Source organism: Cherax quadricarinatus, chromosome 25 (genome assembly GCF_038502225.1).
Source record: "Cherax quadricarinatus isolate ZL_2023a chromosome 25, ASM3850222v1, whole genome shotgun sequence".
Classification (NCBI taxonomy): Eukaryota; Metazoa; Arthropoda; class Malacostraca; order Decapoda; family Parastacidae; genus Cherax; species Cherax quadricarinatus.
In genome coordinates, this window is record NC_091316.1 from 8,272,454 (window position 1) to 8,297,110 (window position 24,657).

General features: G+C 42.9%; 1 protein-coding gene across 1 annotated transcript in view; it reads right to left on the reverse strand.

The window, feature by feature from the left end:
• Window positions 1-24,657, reverse strand: part of EcR (Ecdysone receptor) — a 502,071-nt gene that overhangs the window by 208,576 nt on the left and 268,838 nt on the right. The window lies entirely within an intron of this gene.

Consider the following 24,657-nt stretch of genomic DNA (forward strand, 5'->3'; position numbering starts at 1 on the left):
TACTCATCACCACGCTGTTCTTCCAGAGCACTCATCACCACGCTGTTCTTCCAGACCATTCATCACCACGCTGTTCTTCCAGAGCATTCGTCACCACGCTGTTCTTCCAGAGCATTCATCACCACGCTGTTCTTCCAGAGCATTCATCACCACGCTGTTCTTCCAGACCATTCATCACCACGCTGTTCTTCCAGAGCATTCATCGCCACGCTGTTCTTCCAAAACACTCATCACCACGCTGTTCTTCCAGAGCATTCATCACCACGCTGTTCTTCCAGACCATTCATCACCACGCTGTTCTTCCAGAGCACTCATCACCACGCTGTTCTTCCAGAGCACTCATCGCCACGCTGTTCTTCCAGAGCATTCATCACCACGCTGTTCTTCCAGAGCATTCATCACCACGCTGTTCTCTCAGAGCACTCATCACCACGTTGTTCTTCCAGACCATTCATCACCACGCTGTTCTTCCAGACCATTCATCACCACGCTGTTCTTCCAGAGCATTCATCACCACGCTGTTCTTCCTGAGCACTCATCACCACTTTGTTCTTCCAGAGCACTCATCACCACGCTGTTCTCATAGAGCACTCATCACCACGCTGTTCTTCCAGAGCACTCATCACCACGCTGTTCTTCCAGAGCATTCATCACCACGCTGTTCTTCCTGAGCACTCATCACCACGTTGTTCTTCCAGAGCACTCATCACCACGCTGTTCTCATAGAGCACTCATCACCACGCTGTTCTTTCAGAGCACTCATCACCACGCTGTTCTCCCAGAGCACTCATCACCACGCTGTTCTTCCAGAACATTCATCACCACGCTGTTCTCCCCGCGCACTCATCACCACGCTGTCCTTCCAGAGCACTCATCACCACGCTGTTCTTCCAGAGCACTCATCACCACGCTGTTCTCCCAGAGCACTCATCACCACGCTGTTCTTCCAGAGCACTCATCACCACGCTGTTCTTCCAGAGCACTCATCACCACGCTGTTCTTCCAGAGCACTCATCACCACGCTGTTCTCCCAGAGCACTCATCACCACGCTGTTCTTCCAGAGCACTCATCACCACGCTGTTCTTCCAGAGCACTCATCACCACGCTGTTCTTCCACAGCACTCATCACCACGCTGTTCTTCCAGAGTACTCATCACCACGCTGTTCTTCCAGAGCACTCATCACCACGCTGTTCTCCCAGAGCACTCATCACCACGCTGTTCTCCCAGAGCACTCACCACGCTGTTCTTCCAGAACACTCATCACCACGCTGTTCTTCCAGAACACTCATCACCACGCTGTTCTTCCAGAACACTCATCACCACGCTGTTCTTCCAGAACACTCATCACCACGCTGTTCTTCCAGAACACTCATCACCACGCTGTTCTTCCAAAACACTCATCACCACGCTGTTCTTCCAGAACACTCATCACCACGCTGTTCTTCCAGAACACTCATCACCACGCTGTTCTTCCAGAACACTCATCACCACGCTGTTCTTCGAGAACACTCATCACCACGCTGTTCTTCGAGAACACTCATCACCACGCTGTTCTTCCAGAGCACTCATCACCACGCTGTTCTTCCAGAACACTCATCACCACGCTGTTCTTCCAGAACACTCATCACCACGCTGTTCTTCCAGAACACTCATCACCACGCTGTTCTTACAGAGCATTCATCACCACGCTGTTCTTCCAGAGCACTCATCACCACGCTGTTCTTCCAGAACACTCATCACCACGCTGTTCTCCCAGAGCACTCATCACCACGCTGTTCTTCCAGAACATTCATCACCACGCTGTTCTTCCAGAGCACTCATCACCACGCTGTTCTTCCAGAACACTCATCACCACGCTGTTCTTCCAGAGCACTCATCACCACGCTGTTCTTCCAGAGCATTCATCACCACGCTGTTCTTCCAGAGCATTCATCACCACGCTGTTCTTCCAGAGCATTCATCACCACGCTGTTCTTCCAGAGCATTCATCACCACGCTGTTCTTCCAGAGCATTCATCACCAGGCTCTTCTTCCAGAGCATTCATCACCACGCTGTTCTTCCAGAGCATTCATCACCACGCTGTTCTTCCAGAGCATTCTTCACCACGCTGTTCTTCCAGAGCACTCATCACCACGCTGTTCTTCCAGAACATTCATCACCACGCTGTTCTTCCAGAACATTCATCACCAAGCTGTTCTTCCAGAACATTCATCACCACGCTGTTCTTCCAGAGCACTCATCACCACGCTGTTCTTCCAGAACACTCATCACCACGCTGTTCTTCCAGAACACTCATCACCACGCTGTTCTTCCAGAGCACTCATCACCACGCTGTTCTCCCAGAGCACTCATCACCACGCTGTTCTTCCAGAACATTCATCACCACTGGTTGAAAATAGTATAAAATACCGACAGGTTGAAGATTAAGACACTTGCAGCAGTTGTGGATCTTTATTGATGAGACGTTTCGCCTACACAGTAGGCTTCTTCAGTCAAATATAAAGGGAGCAGCAGTAATGAAATGAAGATGATGTAAATAGTCCATCAACATTGGAGATAAAGTATCTGAGGTGGTCAGTCCCTCAGTCTGGAACGATATCGTTCCAGACCATGAAAATGAACTCTTCTCCAGACTGAGGAACTGATCACCTCAAATACTTTTTCTCCAATTAAATCAGCTTTATTTCATTACTACTGCTCCCTTTCTATTTGAAGAAGCCTACTGTGTAGGCGGAACGTTTCGTCAATAAAGATACCCAACTGTTGCACACGTGTCTTAATCTTCAGCTCAGAGAGAGAGCTGCACACAGCGTACGTCTTATTAAACGTTTTTTACACTACCTGGAATCAGAGGTTTTTCTTCTCACCAGTGACTACATTAAACATCAACACGTTTCGCGCTTCAAAGAGTTTTTTTTATCACCTCTGTGTATGAGTGAGGTAACTGGCGTTATGGTATGCATTAACCGGCTAAGGCTCTTGATTCAGCGAGATGGAGCTACTCTTAGATGTAATTTACATTCTTCGTGTACCTTACCTCGCTAAGTCCCTAGTCAGCTTAATCTCTGCAATATAAACAATGGAATCAATGGCTGAGACAAGTAACACGTGCATGACGACCATGGAAGTGCATAAACAAATATGGGAGTGCATGGGTGAACGTGGAAGTGCATGGGCGAATGTGGAAGTGAATATATGAACGTGGGAATGCATGGGCGAACGTGGAAGTGCTTGGCGAATGTGGTAGTGAATATACGAACATGGGAGTGCATGGGCGAACGAGGGAGTGCATATATAAAAGTGGGAGTGCATGGGTGAACGTGGGAGTGCATATACGAGCGTGGGAGTGCATGGGCGAGCAAAAGATCTTACTTTGTGTATGAGGTGAGGATAGAAATCAATTACAAGTGGAAGGCAAGTTGAAGCAGCAGAAGAAGAAACAGTAGTAGCAGCAGCAGCAGCAGCAGCAGGAAAACCAATAGCATAGGGAATAAGAGCAGGAGCAGCGGCAGGAGCAGCAGGACCTGTCCCATGAGGTAGGATGTGTTACCATGCTGGTGGCGGGTCTTAAGTCAAGGAGTAATGACCTGGCCGGCACGAGGCGACTTCAACCCCCCCTTCCCTCGTCACCCCATTATCATCACCCCCTCTTCTCATCACCCCTTCATCATTATCCCCTCCTCTAGTCATCCCCCCTCTCTCAACACCTCTCATCACTCCCCTCCCCTCAAAACCTCTCATCACTCCCCTCCCCTCAAAACCTCTCATCACTCCCCTCCCCTCAAAACCTCTCATCACTCCCCTCCCCTCAAAACCTCTCATCACTCCCCTCCCCTCAAAACCTCTCATCACTTTCCTCAAAACTTCTCATCATTCCCTTCCCTTCAAAACCTCTTATTACCTCACTTCACACACTATTGTTTTCTAACCTTCACATAACCTCACTACCTCAGTCACCATCACCATCACCCACTACAACAACCACCACTATCACCCACCACAACAACCGTTACCACTACCCACCACGACAACCATCACCACCACAACAACCATCACCACCCACCACAACAACCTTCACCACCACCCACCACAACAACCATCACCACCATCCACCACAACCAACAACCATCACCACCACCACAACAACCATCACCACCACAACAACCATCACCACCACCACCCACCACAACAACCATCACCACCACCACCCACCACAACAACCATCACCACCACCACCCACCACAACAACAATCACCACCACCCACCACAACAACCATCACCACCATCCACCACAACAGTCATCACCACCACCACCCACCACAACAACCATCACCACCACCACCCACCACAACAACCATCACCACCATCCACCACAACAACCATCACCACCACCACCCACCACAACAACCATCATCACCACCACCCACCACAACAACCATCACCACCATCCACCACAACAACCATCACCACCCACCACAACAACCATCACCACCACCACCCACCACAACAACCATCACCACCATCCACCACAACAACCATCACCACTACCACCCACCACAACAACCGTTACCACTACCCACCACAGCAACCATCACCACCACCACCCACTACAACAAACATCACCACCATCCACCACAACAACCATCACCACCACCACAACAACCATCATCACCACAACAACCATCACCACCACCACAACAACCATCATCACCACCACAACAACCATCATCACCACCACGACAACAACCATCATTACCACCACAATAACCATCATCACCACCACAACAACCATCACCACCACAACAACCATCACCACCACAACAACCATCATCACCACCACAACAACCATCATCACCACTACGACAACAACCATCATTACCACAACAACCATCACCACCACGACAACAACCATCACCACCACCACAACAACCATCATCACCACCACAACAACCATCATCACCACGACAACAACCATCATTACCACCACAACAACCATCATCACCACAACAACCATCACCACCACCACAACAACCATCACCACCACAACAACCATCACCACCACCACCCACCACAACAACCATCACCACCATCACCCACCACAACAACCATCACCACCACCACCCACCACAACAACCATCACCACCACCACCCACCACAACAACAATCACCACCACCCACCACAACAACCATCACCACCATCCACCACAACAATCATCACCACCACCACCCACCACAACAACCATCACCACCACCACCCACCACAACAACCATCACCACCATCCACCACAACAACCATCACCACCCACCACAACAACCATCACCACCACCACCCACCACAACAACCATCACCACCACCACCCACCACAACAACCATCACCACCACCACCCACCACAACCATCACCATCCACCACAACAACCATCACCACTACCACCCACCACAACAACCGTTACCACTACCCATCACAGCAACCATCACCACCACCACCCACCACAACCATCACCACCCACTACAACAACCATCACCACCATCCACCACAACAACCATCACCACCACCACCCACCACAACAACCATCATTACCACCACAATAACCATCACCTCCACGACAACAACCATCATCACCACCACAACAACCATCACCACCACAACAACCATCATCACCACCACAACAACCATCATCACCACCACGACAACAACCATCATCACCACCACAACAACCATCATCACCACAACAACCATCATCACCACAACAACCATCACCACCACAACAACCATCATTACCACCACAACAACCATCACCACAACAACCATCACCACCACCACAACCATCATCACCACCACAACAACCATCATCACCACAACAACCATCACCACCACCACAACAACCATCATCACCACAACAACCATCACCACCACAACAACCATCATCACCACAACAACCATCATCACCACCACAACAACCATCATCACCACAACAACCATCACCACCACCACAACAACCATCACCATCACCACAACAACCATCATCACCACCACAACAACCATCATCACCACAACAACCATCACCACCACCACAACAACCATCGTCACCACAACCATCATCACCACAACAACCATCACCACCACCACAACAACCATCACCACCACCACAACAACCATCACCACCACAACAACCATCACCACCACAACAACCATCACCATCACCACAACAACCATCATCACCACCACAACACCCACCACAACAACCATCACCACCACCACAACAACCCATCATCACCACAACAACCATCACCAACAACATCATCACCATCACAACAACCACCACCATCACCAACAACATCACCAACACCACAACAACCACCAGCACAACAACATCATCACCACCACAACAACCACCACCACAACAACCATCACCACCACCACAACAACCATCATCACCACCCATCATCACCACCACAACAACCATCATCACCACAACAACATCATCACCACCACAACAACCACCACCACAACACCATCATCACAACCATCATCACCACCACAACAACCATCCACCACCACAACAACCATCACCATCACCACAACAACCATCACCACCACCACAACAACCATCATCACCACCACAACAACCATCACCACCACCACAACAACCATCACCACCACCACAACAACCATCATCACCACCACAACAACCATCATCACCACAACAACCATCACCACCACCACAACAACCATCACCACAACAACCATCACCACCACCACAACAACCATCATCACCACCACAACAACCATCATCACCACAACAACCATCACCACCACCACAACAACCATCATCACCACCACCACCATAGCATTATTGCGCTTCATGTTGCAAGACGTCATATAATCACCATACTGCAGATAACAGTGTTGCTTACTGATGTTGACAACAGTAATATGAAAGAGCTGGTAGGATCCGCCTTCTCTTCAGGGAGATATTCCCTCCCTCAAGTGACGGAAATATCCCCAGTCCCTTAAACACCAAGGTAATACTTCCAGTTCTTCAATCATACAGGACAATATCCCCCAAGTCCCTCAAGTGACAGGGAAATATCCCCCGTCCCTCAAGTGACAGGGAAATATTCCCCAGTCCCTCAAGTGACAGGGAAATATCTTCAATCCCTCAAGATCCGGGGAAAGTCTCCTAGTTACTCAGGTTCTACGGAAACTCTAATTCAAGATCTAAGAAACTCTCTTAGTTCAGTTTCTTAGAAAACTTGCAAGTCTCTCAAGCCTCAGGAATATCTGACGTTTAACCGGACTTATCACCACGCTTAAAAAAAAGTTCAACGTAACTTTTATACTAATAAGAAAGTCTATAAGACACTAAGTATTACAACTGGTAATTAATCAATTAACCCGTCAATCAATAGATTTTTTTTTTCATAATACTGATTACGACACAGACACAAATTACATAGTGAATATCCGGGTAAATAAAATATTCCTTCACTGTGTATGACTCAGATGATCATACCTAATAAACTTCTAGCTGCTTCATGTTTTTCTAAGCTAACTTATTCTTGCTTTTATTATATCCAAATAATAATTTTCAATAAGATATATTACAAAATCATGAAGAGCTGGGAGACACATGAATATATTATATTTCTGTTTTATACCCGAGTTAGGATAAAATATACTTGATTATTGTTAAAAAATAAAAAGCAACATATTGATTCAGTACAATAATATTACATAAATGTACATCATTACCATTAACACTACGAATGGACAACACTCGTAATTTTGTTCAAAACACTGGTAAAGAACTCATTAATATTGCTAAAACTTTCGTAAATGACAACTATATTACTACACCACTTCTAGACTCATGGCTTTCTAGCCAACTTAATCTAGTCTTCATCGCGTTCAAGTTCATATATATATATATATATATATATATATATATATATATATATATATATATATATATATATATATATATATATATATATATATATATATATATATATATGTCGTGCCGAATAGGCAAAACTTGCGATCTTGGCTCAAATAGCAACGCTCATCTTGCCATATAGGACAAGTGAAAATTTGTGTATGCAATAATTTCGCCAAAATCATTTTGAACCTAACGAAAAAAATATATTTCACTGTGTTTGTTTAGTATTAAATTACTATAAACAAATCTAAAATATATTTAGTTGGGTTAGGCTAAAATAAATTGATCTTGTTATAATAAGGTTAGGTAAGTTTTCTAAGATTCTTCTGGTGCAAAATTAAAAATTTTTACATTAACATTAATGAAAAAAATATATCTTTAAACGTATAAGAGAAAATTTCAGAAAGGACTTAATTTTAAATGAGTTCTTGCTAATTGACCAGTTTTATATATTCGGCACGACATATATATATACATGTATATATATATATATATATATATATATATATATATATATATATATATATATATATATATATATATATATATATATATATATATATATATATATATATATATATATATATACCATTGAATGGAAGAAATTACAATAAAACGCGTCATTCCAAATGTGAAAAAATGCTATTGAAAATAGGAAATCAAACCTGAACGCTTTCATATGCTTACACACACATCTTCAGAGGAATATATGTGTAAGTATATGAAAGCTCTCAGGTTTTATTTCCTATTTTCACTGCGGTATTTTTTCATTCCATAGAGTTTAACGAAAAGCCAACGAAGGTGTGAAAAATTACGCAAGATTAAATAAAAATAAAGAATTCTTGTAATAAAGCATTATTTTCTTTAAATAAGAACATCTTATATAAATGTGCAGCATTATGACTACTACTGTAAGTGGGTAACCACAACATTGTTTTTCCAGAGTATCTGAGAAAGTAACATTAAACTGAAAACTTTGTTACCATTCAAGAGTTGTAATCCACAATGTGTGTTGTATGTTGTAGTAGTGGTGGTGGTGCTACTACTAGTAGTAGAAATAGTGGTGGTGGTAGTAGTAGTATAACAGTATTAGTAGTAGTGTAGTAGTATTAGTAGTGCAATAAAGTAGTGGCAGTATTAGAAGAGCAGCAGCAGCAGCAGCAGCAGCAGCAGCAGCAGCAGCAGCGTAGCAATAGTAGTATTGTCAAGCACAAGAAAGACAACATAACATCAGAATTAGTATAGTCTCTGATCGCGGGTTCTAACCCTGCCCGTTGTATGGTTTATGTATGAATATTGCCGCGACATACCTTCAACAGTTTGCCAGAGTTGTACTATCAATGCCAGACTTTGACAAACAGGAAAACTGCGCTGTGATCGCCTTACGGCAAGTTTCCTCTCAAAGTAAAGTGTCGCCCCAGAGCAAACTTTTATTCCTAAAACTTTTTCCCAATATACTGTCCATAGTACTCATTCGATCTTCGAATAACAAAGTATAATCATCCTGTATTCCAAGTGAAAGGTGCCAGAAGATTTAAGTCACGTTAACATCCAAGCCTCCATGGGAACAACTGAAAGTACACACACACACACACACACACACACACCAAGTTTTTTTATTATGAGTAAAAGAATGACAAGACAAGGCTGTACCACCACCGTCTCGGAGAAACTTTGGCAGAACACAGTCCCAGTAGCTGCAACATAACAGCCTCATTCTTTTCAAGATTGATGGACTGATCACATCGACTCAAGGCTGAGGTACTGATTACCTCAAACTTCTCCTGTTCTTAACCATTCTCCTTTGTATGGACTGATGAAGCCACTGTGTGGCGAAACGTTTCCTCATTAAAGATATCCAAATGTTGCACATGTGTCTAATTTATCATAACAACCTCGAATAGGAACGCTAACTGAAAATCTCAGTATAGGCATAAATACAATATAATTTTTTTTGCGAACATACAAGGTATAAAACTAAATTATAATTACTACTTACTACAGTGTTTGCAGCCGGCAGATGCTACTATAATGAAATATAAACACTTACGAGTCTGCAGTTTACAGATGCGCGCGACGAAACATGCCGCAAGGTGGGGTCGGTCACTATAGTAATGACTGGCTCATTTGCATTAGGCTTTAGTACAAACGATGGTGTCGAAGCACTGGCAGTACAAATTTAAAATCGTAATTAAGTCATTGTTCTTGCACACAAAACACTATATACACATTCTCAAAAGCCTCAACATCAGATCGTGAAAACTGAACACTACCTGGAAAACTTCGTGAACCTGACTGTAAACATTCTCGTGCTCGGTGATTGCAATTTAAGACAAACTGGAAGACTGTAATGGATCCGAGTTGTCTCGGGACATACTTTAAAAATGTCACAAAGACTGTGATAGCAGAGAATGACTCTTAAGACAATTCAAATGAACAGTCACAATACAAACAACTCAGGATATTTACATTGAGAGGGATATGTCCCTTTTATAAGGAATTAAAGTATTCTTGACTGGTGATATGAAGCCTTAATTTAAGATTTGTTTAGTCGATAGACTTTAAACCCCATTAACCAAACTTTTCAAACTGAAAAATTCGATTCAAACCCGAAAATAAAATCAATTTTGGAGAGATAAATTGATTTTATATCCACAGATAATGATAATCTAATACGAAAAAGAAATGTGGAACATATTAATCTCGCACCACAACTTACTCGACATTCAGTCACAGACTTAGACATGAACAACCAAATCAAAATCGTCACGAGGGAGGTTAAAAAAAATTCAATAATAAACATATTAACTGGAAATAAATATGAACAGTGCAAAGGCATAGCAGGAAAAACCTGTGTTAGGACAACGTTACACTCAAGGAGAACTTTCTTTCCAAATATCCTGGAAACAAATAAATTAAACCTTGTCGATTTAGAAAACCGACAAGTTGATAAATATGATACTTAAAGGACTGAACACATTTACTCTAAGCTGAGGGACCAATTACCTCAAACTCCTCTCCTTCCGCCGTTCATCTGCAATGGACTGAAGAAACCACTGGCTGGCGAAAAATTTCCAGAACAAAGATATCCAAGTGTGGCACAAATATCTTATTTATCAAATCAAACCTTTATTGAAATGTGCCTGAGAGACTGTGTCACTACCAAGAACCAAAGTTATTGTCTCTGTTTATATAAGCGCAGTCATACTAGAAACATACTCATATTAGGAAATAACAAGAATTGATGTAAACTATAAAGAGAACGGCGCTCCCTCTAAAGACGGAGAGAAAGAGTAAAGAAACTTCTAAAAAAATTAAGATTTTCTCAAATCACGAAATGAAATTTAGGAAGCACCGAGTTAAAACTGAAATCAGAATAGAGTGAGCGGGAGAGACCGTCCAAAACACCACCAAAACCATCACCAAGCAAGACACTAACACTCAGAATCTCTCCGTCACTCCACCGTCATAACCTCTCCGTCACACCACCGTCAGAACCTCTCCGTCACACCACCGTCAGAGCCTCTCCGTCACACAACTATCCTCAGAACTTCTCCGTCATACAACTTCCCTCAGAACTTCTCTGTTATACAGTCAACATAAAAACTTCCCCGTCATACAACCATCATTAGAACTTCTCCGTCATGAACCACCATCATAACCTCTCCGTCGCCCCAACACGGAACACCTCCGTCACACAAACGCCGAAAAGCAGCACCGAACACCTCCGTCACAGAGTAGAGCGCGTCACGAGAGTGTAAATAATGGTTCCACGGGCATTGTTAGCTCCTGCAACCCTCAGTAGGATGAATCCACCTGTGGGAGGAGTGGCCTGCACCAGAGGTAGCTGGCCTTGAACACTCCCTCTACCCTCCCTCCCTCACATCACATGATTCTTATGGTTTACCCCCTCCTTTCCTCTTACAAGACTCCTGTGTTCTCCCTTCGTACCTCTCTTTTGCATCACATGAGTCCTACCTTCCATAACATCCCATCACCTTCATCATGCGCTCTGCCTTCCGTCACATGGCTCCAGTTTTCTACTCAGGAAGGTGCAGTTCGTCACGTACGAAGCAGGATGGGTCTCGACTATGTAACCTGATATAGCTATCTTTGACTAGGGTTTTCTATATTTGGAGCTGCTGCAAACAGACTGTCATCAATACCGAGAGAGGCTGACAGCACTTACTGATATGACAGGATTCCTCGCTTAAGGATGTGACAGAATTCCACCCAAGTATGAGGTCAGTATCAGGATTGTGAAGATGATTTATTCTGAATAATTATGATCCCTGGTTGATGAGACCGCACCTCCGCTTCTTCGAATGTTTTACAGAGTGCTTTATAAACTGCAGACCGAAGCAGTAAGGTTCATCAAACTCCCTCCAAGAGCTGCTCACCCAAAGAAGGAAGAGATGGTAATGACCCCCCTCCCATAATCGCTTTCCTGATAATAAATGAAATTAATGTATATTTAAACAAAAAAATATATAAATTTTAATGAATTATTAGTCAGTATTAATATGAGTGAGTCAAACCTGATTGTCTTCCATTGAAAATGATCGTTTTTCAAATACCTTTCCTTCCATATGTGCAACATCTGGGTATCTTTATTGTAGACGCGAAACGTCTACAATAAAGATACCCAGATGTTGCACATGTGTCTCAATCTTCATCTTGTCGGTATTGTATACCATTCTTGTAAAACAACATTCCTCCCATTCTCCCCATCTCTAAATATTGATTAAGATCACAATGCAAACTTGGTCATGAAGTCATGTTAGTCGGGGTGGGTCAGCAGAGGATTAACAAGTAACGAGTTATTATTTGATTAAGATTCGTGTCAGGAGACATTCTGTTCTTCCTGACATTAAGAAATGAAGCCAAGTATGATGTCTTTAAGTTACAGAGATACTGTAGTCACAGAACATTCTCTCTTTGTTAGACAACATGTACAATGGCAAAGAAAAAGCTTTTATACTACCTTTTACGTTTATACTCTATGTAGATCACTGTCAAGTTATGACTTGATACAGAGCTGCACGAAGCGAAACGTTGTTCCAATGAAAGAGTGTACTACAACGTGTGTCTTTACTCCTGCACGACATTTTGATCCTATAAACACTGTTCCACTTTCTTGGGGAAGTAGAACAGAATTTTTCCTCCGTAAGCCATGCGTGTTGTAAGAGGCGACTAAAATGCCGGGAACAAGGGGCTAGTACCCCTCCTCCTATATACATTATTAAAGTTAAGAAGAGAAACTTTTGCCTTTCTTTTTGGGCCACCCTGCTTCTGTGGGATATGGCCTGTTTGTTGAAAGAAGATACACAGTAATGGCTGCCCCCGTCAACATCCTACTGTGGCTGCATGTGCAATGTGGAAGAAACGTGATGGGTCCCACTTTGAGTGGGACGCCCAGCCTTCTACCCTCCAAGCTATGGTGTTTGATAACACCATGGCCTTCAAATGCATGACAGAAGTGTTGAGTTGGAAAGGGCGTATTCCTTCAAGGAAGGTGATAGCCCCAAGCTACCCAAGAGACGGAATGAATACCAAATGAACCTTACTGACCTGAGGCTGAGTTGCAGTGACACTGGGAAGTTCGTTTAACATCACGTTAGGCAAGAAAAATCACCTATAAATAGCGCCTGCAATATAGCCAGCAGATAGAATACAAAAGAATACTGCCAAGAGTAATTAGGAAGAGACGCAGGTGCAGGGTAACCTTTATTGTGACAACTTTTTCGCTCTGTATAGAGCTTTATCAAGTCACTGACTTTATAAAACTGTGTAGAGCGAGAAACGTTCTCCCAATAAAACCTGTATCTTTTCTTAAAAAATCAGCAGACTCTTGGATGTTATTAATGCTGAACTGAGCTGGGCTACAGATACCTTCGGGAGTCTGCACCAGCAGCTGGATTGCCCCAACAGCTAGTTTTCTCCAACAGCTGATTTGCACCAGCAGCTGATTTGCCCCAACAGCTGGTATGCCCCAACAGCTGGTTTGCTCCAACAGCTGGTGTAAATCTAACCGAGTGTCAACTCTGTCAGCAGAGCTATTCCAAAAACTTGCATAATTATCTGACTCCAAGAATTCTGAAACGTTTTCCTCACAATTGACTCAATAAAAGTCAATATGTTTATTCCTGATGGTAAAATGCTTAAACTTGTAGCTACATATCCAAATCTGGTTCAGAGTAAATACTTCGTTAAGACTGTAACTTGCTTAACCAACACGGCGATACTGGCCCACGGCTTAAACTCACTGGTGCCTCTGTAACCTACTGAATACAGGATGGTAGGATGGGTGATACATTCCTCAGGGTGGTAGGATGGGTATTACATTCCTCAGGGTATTAGAATGGGTGTTACTGCAGTCAGGATGGTAGGATGGGTGTTACTGCAGTCAGGATGGTAGGATGAGTGTTACTGCAGACAGGATGACAGGATGGGTGCTACAGCCCTCAGGATGGTAGGATGGGTGTAACAGCCCTCAGGATGGTAGGATGGGTGTTACAGCTCTCAGAATGCTGGGATGGGCGTTACATAACAAGGTCTTCGTGACTGTGATAACACACGGCAGTGATATCACATTTGTCACATTCAGAATATTTTGAGAGAACATTTGTCACATTTAGAATGTTGGAGAGCACATTTGGTAACTTGAAGTAGCAACACCCGCGCATGCAGCAACACCTGCAACACCCGCGACTCCAGCAACACTCGTGCCTCCAGCAACATCAGTAACACCCGTGCCTCCAGCATCACCCGTGCCTCCAGCAACACCTGCGCCTCCAGCAACACCCGTGCCTCCAGCAACACCTGCGCCTCCACCAACATCCGCGCCTCCAACAACACCCGTGCCTCTAGCAACACCCGCGGCTCCAGCCACTCACCTTGCATGACTTCCTAACATCAATCGCTAGTCACTTAATTCTGACTTAAATGTCACATTACAACTTCCATTTTCCTTCCTGGTTACCAGTGCCGTAGTACTAGCTGTACAATGTTGCACAATGTTGCACAATGTTGAGCAATGTTGCACAGTGTTGCACAATGTTGCACAACGTTGCACAGTGTTGCACAATGTTGCACAGTGTTGCACAATGTTGCGCAATGTTGCACAATGTTGCACAATGAGATCGAGTGCTATACAATACTGTAAAATGGTATAAAAACAATCCTGTGCAATGCGATACAGTGGTATGCAATACTATACAAAAGTAAACAATACAATGCGATTCAATATTATACAATGGTATACAATACTGCACAATGTTAAATAATACTATACAAAGATATACAATTTTATACAATATATTTCAGTAAGATACAGTGCAACACAATACTGATACAAAACAATACACTATATGATGTAATGCAAAGGGTTACAGTTCAATATAATACTGTATCATATAACAGAGCAATGCAATAAAATACTGTACCATATAATAGAGTACTACTGTACCATATAATAGAGCGCTACTGTATCATATAATAGAGTACTACTGAACCATATAATAGAGCACTACTGGACCATATAATAGAGCAATACTGTATCATATAATAGAGCACTACTGTACCATATAATAGAGCACTACTGTACCATATAACAGAGCAATACTGTACTATATAATAGAGCACTACCGTACCATATAACAGAGCAATACTGTACCATATAATAGAGCACTACCGTACCATATAACAGAGCAATACTGTACCATATAATAGAGCACTACCGTACCATATAACAGAGCAATACTGTACCATATAATAGAGCACTACCGTACCATATAACAGAGCAATACTGTACTATATAATAGAGCACTACTGTACCATATAATAGAGCACTACTGTACCATATAATAGAGCACTACTATACCATATAATAGAGCACTACTGTACCATATAACAGAGGAATACTGTACAATATAATAGAGCATTACTGTACCATATAATAGAGAAATACTGTATCATATAATAGAGCACTACTGTACCATATAATAGAGCACTACTGTATCATATAATAGAGCAATACTGTACCATATAATAGAGCAATACTGTACCATATAATAGAGCACTACTGTACCATATAACAGAACAATACTGTACCATATAATAGAGCAATACTGTACCATATAACAGAGGAATACTGTACAATATAATAGAGCATTACTGTACCATATAATAGAGAAATACTGTATCATATAATAGAGCACTACTGTACCATATAATAGAGCAATACTGTACCATATAATAGAGCAATACTGTACCATATAATAGAGCACTACTGTACCATATAACAGAACAATACTGTACCATATAATAGAGCAATACTGTACCATATAACAGAGGAATACTGTACAATATAATAGAGCATTACTGTACCATATAATAGAGAAATACTGTATCATATAATAGAGCACTACTGTACCATATAATAGAGCAATACTGTACCATATAATAGAGCAATACTGTACCATATAATAAAGCACTACTGTACCATATAACAGAGGAATACTGTACAATATAATAGAGCATTACTGTACCATATAATAGAGAAATACTGTATCATATAATAGAGCACTACTGTACCATATAATAGAGCAATACTGTACCATATAATAGAGCAATACTGTACCATATAATAGAGCACTACTGTACCATATAACAGAACAATACTGTACCATATAATAGAGCAATACTGTACCATATAATAAAGCACTACTGTACCATATAACAGAGGAATACTGTACAATATAATAGAGCATTACTGTACCATATAATAGAGCAATACTGTACCATATAATAGAGCACTATTGTACCATATAACAGAACAATACTGTACCATATAATAGAGCAATACTGTACCATATAATAAAGCACTACTGTACCATATAACAGAGGAATACTGTACAATATAATAGAGCATTACTGTACCATATAATAGAGCAATACTGTACCATATAATAGAGCACTATTGTACCATATAACAGAACAATACTGTACCATATAATAGAGCAATACTGTACCATATAATAAAGCACTACTGTACCATATAACAGAGCAATACTGTACAATATAATAGAGCAATACTATACCATATAATAGGGCAATACTGTACCATATAATAAAGCACTACTGTACCATATAACAGAGCAATACTGTACAATATAACAGAGCAATACTGTACAATATAATAGAGCAATACTGTACCATATAATAGGGCAATACTGTACCATATAATAGGGCAATACTGTACCATATAATAGAGCAATGCTGTATCATATAACAGAGTAATACTGTACCATATAATAGAACAATACCGTACCATATAATAGAGCAATACTGTACCATATAACATAGCAATAGTGTGCCATATAACAGAGCAATACTGTACCATATAACAGAGCAATACTGTACCATATAACATAGCAATACTGTACCATATAACAGAGCACTACTGCACCATATAATAAAGCAATACTGTACCATATAACATAGCAAAGCTGTACCATATAACATAGCAATACTGTACCATATAACATAGCAATACTGTACCATATAACATAGCAATGCTGTACCATATAACATAGCAATACTGTACCATATAATAGGGCAATACCGTACCATATAACATAGCAATACTGTACCATATAACATAGCAATACTGTACCATATAATAGGGCAATACTGTACCATACAACATAGCAATACTGTACCATATAACATAGCAATGCTGTACCATATAACATAGCAATGCTGTACCATATAACATAGCAATACTGTACCATATAACATAGCAATACTGTACCATATAATAGGGAAATACTGTACCATACAACATAGCAATACTGTACCATATAACATAGCAATACTGTACCATATAACATAGCAATACTGTACCATATAACATAGCAATACTGTACCATATAATAGGGCAATACTGTACCATACAACATAGCAATACTGTACCATATAACATAGCAATACTGTACCATATAACATAGCAATACTGTACCATATAGCATAACAATACTGTACCATATAATAGAGAAATACTGCACCATATAATAGAGCAATACTGTACCATATAACAGAGCACTACTGTACCATATAACAGAGCAATACTGTACCATACAACATAGCAATACTGTACCATATAATAGAGAAATACTGTACCATATAACAGAGCAATACTATAGCATATAATAGAGCACTACTGTACCATATAACAGAGCAATAGAATATAACAATTGTTTTGATACAACATTCTTCATGAGATAAAAATTTTCCTTTCAAACTGCAAGATGCGTCTTGCTGGCCGAAGTTGATTATTATTATAATCCAAAAGAAGCGCTAAACCTACAAGGGCTATAGAGCTCAGGGCCGAAGTTAGCTTTTGGTGATCTCTGTTTACTTAAGCTTGTAACGTGGATCAGGACGTACCGTGGCATACACCGTGAGGTGTATGTCTCTCAGTGTATGTATACTGGGAAGTGTACGTATCTCAGTGTATATACACCGTGAGGTGTATATGTACTGTAATCCCTAGCTTTAAGGAATACATTACACTGGCCGGAAAAAAATGGCTTCAGGTCAAGTTTAAAAGCATGTGTTTCTAGGTAATTTTGGGACGATGAATTCGAATCCAAATTTTGTTTTGCTCCAACACGAAAACAGTTACTTTGAAATAGAACCCCAAGGGTGGACGATTTCACCAAGACGCAGCCATCATGGTGAAGAGATATCAGGGAATCCTGATGATCAGTTCAATGGTGGATGGCTTATGAACACTGGCGCTGGAGACTCATACTGAGAACGAGCGAAAAAGCCTGATAACTCGGATGCAAATATTTCTATGACTTTGCCATTATTTTTTTTGTTATGCATATAATGAATCTACTTTAAGAAAAAATATTTTTGGCCACTGTATGCACCACATTTAATATCTATGCATAATAACTATGATTGTTAGGTAATATATACCATGTGGTTCTTCAACGTTATATAGCCAAAATATTGAGCGTAAGATTTTAAAACGCCTGATGTGACAGACTAAACGAACTTAGATTCATGATCAGCGCATCAGTTACCTTAAAACAAGCAATTTAGATTCTGAACTGTACTAGGTCTTAGGTGTCTACCCTCATAGGTAAACAACGCCAAACAAAATTTGGTTTTCCTATAATAATTTTTCGATTTTGTTTTGGTAGAAGAAATACTCACAGGGCTTCAAGGAGAGATCCCAGGATTTTTCCACGAAGACGTTTTCTTTACTTCTGGCAGGTTGTGAGTCGCCATGACATGCATGACGGTGTATATAAACCATGAGATGCATGACGGTGTATATGAACATAGAACATCAGCCTCGGCAAAATCTGCAGTCGTGTCACTTTCTGCATAATTTTCCTGTTACGTGCCCATGGTACTTAACGTTTATTCTCGTCTGTGAGGCTGTGGGTCCCCCGTCAGTATTAGAGGTGATGTAGATAAATGATCGTATTGTACTGTCTATTTTTCCACTAGACGTGATGCCTCTCTACATATAGTTGTCTACTTAATGTTCACGAAAACTGATATGTATGCAAGTTTTACGTTCTAAACCAAAATTAATCTAACAAACTAGAAAAGCCTCTTGCCAGAATCTGCGTAGCAGAGCTTAGTACTAGTTAGTGTGATGAGGCCTCAGTGAAATGGTTTAATTTCGTGAAGTTCAGATTGGTTTTAGCAAAGTTAGGACAAAGACTAACATATGTTTTGCTTGTTTAGAGAAACCATCGTTGACCAATGATCCATAAATGCACATGTATACCACGTGTACCCACAACGTGTACAAACCACATTTACCCGCCCCGTGTAACTACCACTTGTACTCACATGTACAAAGCACGTATACAGACCACGTGTACAAACCACGTGTACCCACCACAGGTAACTACCACGTGTACCAATAACATGTAACCACCACGGGTACCCAATCACTTCAAAGGGCAATGACCTTGCCTGCTTGTGTTTACTCCGCTGTAGCAGGTGAGCACAACTCAACCCGCTAGCGACGCAAGACTTTGTCACCACTACCTTACTGCGTGTCTCCTGCGCACCTCCTACTCCGAGAGGAGGAAGAAGACGAAGAGGAGGAAGAGATCGAGAAAAAGGAGGAAGAGGAGAAAGAGGAGGAGGAGGAAGAAGAGTTGGGGGTGACTACACCACAGATGAGCACTTGCACAGGCTGGGGTCAGCAGCCGGGGGTGGTTGGCCTTGAAGAACGCAACAACCTCCCAGCACATTGAACTTGGCTCACTACTTGCTGATGTGGTGTTGAGGTGCACGTGTGCACAGCTGTAGTGGTCAGGTGCACAGCCGTGGTGTGATGTACACAGCTGTGGTAATGTGCAGAGCTGTGGTTGTCCTGTGGTAGTGTGCAGAGCTGTGGGTGTTCTGTGGTAGAGTGCAAACCTGTGGGTGTCTTGTGGTAGTGCGCACAGCTGTGGGCGTCTTGTGGTAGTATGCAGAGCTGTGGGTGTCTTGTGGTAGTATGCAGAGCTGTGGGCGTCTTGTGGTAGTATGCAGAGCTGTGGGCGTCTTGTGGTAGTATGCACAGCTGTGGGTGTCTTGTGGTAGTATGCACAGCTGTGGGTGTCTTGTGGTGACGTGCAGAGCCTTGGTAGTGTGCAGAGTTGTGGTGGTGATGTGGTGTGCAGAGTCATGGTAGTGGTGTGGTTTGAGGAGTTGTGGGCGTGGTGTAGTGGTGAGCAGTGTGGTGGTGAGCAGTGTGGTGGTGAGCAGAGATGGGGTGGTGAGCAGAGCTGGGATGGTGAGCAGAGATAGGGTGGTGAGCAGAGCTGGGATGGTGAGCAGAGATGGGGTGGTGAGCAGAGTGTGGTGGTGTGCAGAGTTGGGGTGGTGAGCAGAGCTGGGGTGGTGAGCAGAGCTGGGGTGGTGAGCAGAGTGTGGTGGTGAGCAGAGATTGGGTGGTGAGCAGAGTGTGGTGGTGTGTAGAGTTCGGGTGGTGAGCAGAGATGGGGTGGTAAGCAGAGCTGGGGTGGTGAGCAGAGATGGGGTGGTGAGCAGAGCGTGGTGGTGAGCAGAGATGGGGTGGTGAGCAGAGCGTGGTGGTGAGCAGAGATGGGGTGGTGAGCAGAGATGGGGTGGTGAGCAGAGATGGGGTGGTGAGGTATCGTCATGGTGAAACGTTAACTGAGTGAGAGTGGTGACTTTAATAGTATCAAGTGCACGTGGGTTATTAAAGCTGCAGGTTACGTCTACCATGACAATCAACAATCATTTGAAGCCTTAAAATTGGGAAAGTAAACCCTCGGTATATATATGTATATATACTGCTAAATACACCTCTCTCGGTGTATATACCCTATCACTGTGGTGCGTGCGCTGTGTTGCGGGTGTTCTGTAAATGTGGTAAATGTGTAGATGTAATGTGGTAGGGCAGGTGTAATGTGAATGTGGTGAGTGGATTTTTTTTATATTCTTACGTTATTATTAATAATAATACCACTACTACTACTACTACTACTACTACTACTACTACTACTACTACTACTACTACTACTACTACTACTACTACTGCTACTACTACTACCGGCAGAAACACACTTGTGTTATGAGGAAAATTATCAACAGCCAAGATCAGAAAAGATATCCTAAGACATTAATCACTAGTGATCCTAGCAGTAATCTGAACAATGACGCCATAAAAGGCTCTCACACCTTAGACACAGTAACATCTAATGCAGCACATGCGCCAACATTAATCATATTTAGCGAGCAGACCATTAGAGCGGAGCTCATCAAGATAGAAGTGTCTGAGAAAACAAACTTTGATAGGTCGAGGAATGTTTTACAAGCACCTTGCAAGACCTGTTCTTTAAAATGTGGCGAATCCACGCGCATCACCCAGCCATGATTCAGCACTGCCATATATGACACAGCGAGGCAGATGCAAAGTGCCACACACGGTAAGGCAACGGGACAGCCAACGATCAGAGAAGTGGTAGAGGGGGACACGGAGGTCCCACAACGGGATAACAAACGATTAGAGAAGTGGCAAATTGGGACACGGAGGTCCCACATCGGGATAACAAACGATTAGAGAAGTGGCAAAGAGGGACACGGAGGTCCCACAACGGGACAGCCAATGATCAGAGAAGTGGCAGAGAGGGACACGGAGGTCCCACAACGGGAAAATAAATAGGTAAGGAAACAAGAGAGAAGCAAGGAAGCTGGAACGAGAGCATGGAAATGGGAGAGGATGGGAACAGAAAAACAACGAGGTTGCAGAGAGAGCAAGAAAACAGGAGAGGATAAGAAGAGAGAAGCAGAGAGAAATTGAACGAAGGGCAAGGAAAAGGAATTGTCTGCGAACAAAGGGTAAAGATGTGGCATGAGATAAGAAGATAAAAGCTTCACAACGAAGGTGATGCGAGAACATACGAACAAAAACATCCACATAAATGAAAAAAAAAAAAATTGGCAATAAGACAGAAAAACACAGTAAAGACACAGCTGGAGGACAGTGACACCACCAACCCTCGAACACAACAGTGACACCACCAACCCTCGAACACAACAGTGACACCACCAACCCTCGAACACAACAGTGACACCACCAACCCTCGAACACAACAGTGACACCACCAACCCTCGAACACAATAGTGACACCACCAACCATCAAACACAACAGTGACACCACCAACCCTCGAACACAACAGTGACACCACCAACCATCAAACACAACGGTGACACAACCAACCCTCGAACACAACAGTGACACCACCAACCCTCAAACACAACGGTGACACCACCAATCCTCGAACACAACGGTGACACCACCAACCCTCGAACACAACAGTGACACCAACCCTCAAACACAACGGTGACACCACCAATCCTCGAACACAACGGTGACACCACCAACCCTCGAACACAACAGTGACACCAACCCTCAAACACAACGGTGACACCACCAATCCTCGAACACAACGGTGACATCACCAAACCTCAAACACAAAGGTGACACCACCAAACCTCAAACACAACAGTGACACCACCAACCGTAAACACAACAGTGACACCTTAAACCTTGTAACGTAAACTGAACAAAACCACCCACTGTGTTCAATCGTTTTAGTGTTATGGTATAAAACATTTGATTTTGATACCGACAATTTGGTTTAAGACACGTGAGCGACCAGGAGGATATGTTAATTAGATCAAGGTCCCAAGACCGAAATGTTTTCTAATAAATATATAGCTTCTTAAGTTTGTTCTAGATTAGTCCAGGTACTGATAGTATTACGTACAGGCCCTGTAGGCGCAACACTGTCCATCATTCCCTGTACCTTCCTACAGTCTATCCATCATTCCCTGTACCTTCCTACAGTCTGTTCATCATTCCCTGTACCTTCCTACAGTCTGTCCATCATTCCCTGTACCTTCCTACAGTCTGTCCATCATTCCCTGTACCCTCCTACAGTCTGTCCATCATTCCCTGTACCTTCCTACAGTCTGGTCATCATTCCCTGTACCCTCCTACAGTCTTATCCATCATTCCCTGTACCTACCTACAGTCTGTCCATCATTCCCTGTACCCTCCTACAGTCTTATCCATCATTCCCTGTACCTTCCTACAGTCTGTCCATCATTCCCTGTACCTTCCTACAGTCTGTCCATCATTCCCTGTAACCTCCTACAGTCTGTCCATCATTCCTTGTACCTTCCTACAGTCTGTCCATCCTTCCCTGTACCCTCCTACAGTCTATCCATCATTCTCTGTACCTTCCTACAGTCTGTCCATCATTCCCTGCACCTTCCTACAGTCTGTCAATCATTCCCTGTACCCTCCTACAGTCTGTCCATCATTCCCTGTACCCTCCTACAGTCTGTCCATCATTCCCTGTACCTTCCTACAGTCTGTCCATCATTCCCTGTACCTTCCTACAGTCTGTCCATCATTCCTTGTACCTTCCTACAGTCTGTCTATCATTCCCTGTACCTTCCTACAGTCTGTCCATCATTCCCTGTACCTTCCTACAGTCTGGCCATCATTCCCTGTACCCTCCTACAGTCTGTCCATCATTCCCTGTACCTTCCTACAGTCTGGCCATCATTCCCTGTACCTTCCTACAGTCTGTCCATCATTCCCTGTACCTTCCTACAGTCTGTCCATCATTCCCTGTATCTTCCTACAGTCTGGCCATCATTCCCTGTACCTTCCTACAGTCTGGCCATCATTCCCTGTACCTTCGTAAAGTCCAGGAATTTCCTAAAGTTGTCTTCCGCGCATGTCCTCATGATGTTGGCGGCGTCCTCAAGCAGTGCTATGTTGGCATGTAGCCTCATTGGCGGCCGTTGGCATATTCTAGGAGAAGTATTGGGGTTAAGACCGACCCTTGGGGAACACCGCTAGTTACACTGGCCCACCCTGACATTTTCACCCTCACACACTGACTCTTTGTTGTCCCTCGCTAAGGTAAGTCATGACAGTACTCTGCTCGACACCTAACCTGATTCTCCTGTTTGTGTAGCGGTCTCCTGTGTGGTACTGTGTCCCTGGCAGCTTGGTTCTTGAGTTACACGCAAACACGGAAAGAAGGAGGGAGGGAGGGAAGGAGGGAAGACAGGCAAGGATGAAGAGCGGAAGAGATACAGGAAAGAAAAATGGAGAAAGAAAATAACTGGGAAGAGCAAAAG